The sequence below is a fragment of the Dendrobates tinctorius genome, unplaced genomic scaffold (assembly GCF_039654945.1).
Source record: "Dendrobates tinctorius isolate UK_male_01 unplaced genomic scaffold, ASM3965494v1 ptg000534l, whole genome shotgun sequence".
Lineage (NCBI taxonomy): Eukaryota > Metazoa > Chordata > Amphibia > Anura > Dendrobatidae > Dendrobates > Dendrobates tinctorius.
In genome coordinates this window covers 72501-75000 of record NW_027362193.1, presented here as the reverse complement: position 1 = coordinate 75000, position 2500 = coordinate 72501, and positions in this window count along the sequence as shown.

Below are 2500 nucleotides of genomic sequence, written 5' to 3'. Positions count from 1 at the left end.
CCATTTTTGGGGACTTAGAAAAAATTCCGAGATGTGTCAGACTTCCAGGAAGGGGGCGCCTCGGGAGGTGTACCTAGGAGGCTTCCAGGGGCCTGGGTACACTTTTCAGAAAGTACCGTTGGGACTTAGAAAAATTTTCAAGATTTTTGGACTTAGAGCGATTTTTGGATTTTTGTGCAAATATCGAATTTTCCCTTCTCCCACCGCTCTGGGGCGTCAATATGAAGTGGGGACCCGAGGGAGAGTGCCTCCCATGAGGGTAGAATGTGTGACTTTTGGGGGGAAAGTCGAATTATGGAGCAAAAACCATTTTTGGGGACTTAGAAAAAATTCCGAGATGTGTCAGACTTCCAGGAAGGGGGCGCCTCGGGAGGTGTACCTAGGAGGCTTCCAGGGGCCTGGGTACACTTTTCAGAAAGTACCGTTGGGACTTAGAAAAATTTTCAAGATTTTTGGACTTAGAGCGATTTTTGGATTTTTGTGCAAAAATCGAATTTTCCCTTCTCCCACCGCTCTGGGGCGTCAATATGAAGTGGGGACCCGAGGGAGAGTGCCTCCCATGAGGGTAGAATGTGTGACTTTTGGGGGGAAAGTCGAATTATGGAGCAAAAACCATTTTTGGGGACTTAGAAAAAATTCCGAGATGTGTCAGACTTCCAGGAAGGGGGCGCCTCGGGAGGTGTACCTAGGAGGCTTCCAGGGGCCTGGGTACACTTTTCAGAAAGTACCGTTGGGACTTAGAAAAATTTTCAAGATTTTTGGACTTAGAGCGATTTTTGGATTTTTGTGCAAAAATCGAATTTTCCCTTCTCCCACCGCTCTGGGGCGTCAATATGAAGTGGGGACCCGAGGGAGAGTGCCTCCCATGAGGGTAGAATGTGTGACTTTTGGGGGGAAAGTCGAATTATGGAGCAAAAACCATTTTTTGGGACTTAGAAAAATTTCGAGATGTGACAGACTTCCAGGAAGGGGGCGCCTCGGGAGGTGTACCTAGGAGGCTTCCAGGGGCCTGGGTACACTTTTCAGAAAGTACCGTTGGGACTTAGAAAAATTTTCAGGATTTTTGGACTTAGAGCGATTTTTGGATTTTTGATCAAAAATCGAATTTCCCCTTCTCCCACCGCTCTGGGGCGTCAATATGATGTGGGGACCCGAGGGAGAGTGCCTCCCATGAGGGTAGAATGTGTGGCTTTTGGGGGGAAAGTCGAATTATGGAGCAAAAACCAGTTTTTGGGACTTAGAAAAATTTCGAGATGTGTCAGACTTCCAGGAAGGGGGGAGTCTCAGGAGGTGTACCTAGGAGGCTTCCAGGGGCCTGGGTACACTTTTCAGAAAGTACCGTTGGGACTTAGAAAAATTTTCAGGATTTTTGGACTTAGAGCGATTTTTGGATTTTTGTGCAAAAATCAGATTTCCCCTTCTCCCACCGCTCTGGGGCGTCAATATGATGTGGGGACCCGAGGGAGAGTGCCTCCCATGAGGGTAGAATGTGTGGTTTTTTGGGGGAAAGTCGAATTATGGAAGAAATTGAGTTTTGAGGACAAAAAAGTGTTTTGAGGACAAAAAAGTTTCTTGAGGACAAAAAAGTTTCTCGAGGACAAAAAAGTGTTTTGAGGACAAAAAAGTTTCTTGAGGACAAAAAAGTGTTTTGCGAACAAAAAATGGAATTTTGTGATTTTGTGTAAAAATAAGTAAATTCCCCTACTTCCACCACAGGGGGGCTTCAGTATGTTGTAGGGCCCCCAGGGAGGGTCCCCCAACTGGGTTTAAAGTTTGTGGATCCTGGGCAGAAAGTTGAATTTTGGATGAAAAACCGAATTTTGGGACTTAGAAAAATTTCGAGCTGAGCAGTGACAGACTTCCAGGCAGGGGAGCCTCTCTGGAGGTGTACCGAAAACAGTTCCAGGAGCTGAGGTCATTTTCGAACATTTTTTGTTCGCTCAAATTTTTTTTGTTTTTGAGCTCTAAAAAGCTGTTATTATCAATTGGCTCAAAAATTTCAAGTGTCATGAGCTAGTACATGTTGGAGGAATACGTTTTAGGCAAAAAATTGCAAAAAAAAAAATCCAAGTGAAAAAGAACCGGAATGGGGAATTTCTGACTGCTGTAGCAGCCGCACAGTTCCAGGAGGTCGGATACATTTCCGACTTTGTCCCGCTCATTGAAGTACATTGTCCCGCAATGCAAATACATAGTAATGCGCACCTGCGGGAGAATATAGGAGAGAGTGGGCTCTCTCTACCCCGATGTATGGCGGTTGTTCCTATGGTTCTCTGGCTCGGGTAGGCGACTTAGAAGGTGGTCCCTCTTGTCGTGGAAGTTGCAAAATACGGCCGAGACTGAACTTCCACGGCTCCAGGAGGGACTTTTGCTGGTCGTGCGTCCCAAGTGAGAGAGGCGATCCTGGGGTACCTGAGCCTGACCAGACCCTCCCTCGGTGGTCCCTGGTCTTCTGAAGGGTGATGGCATTCAGGGGGGCAAATCTGGAGTCCGTGGCCGA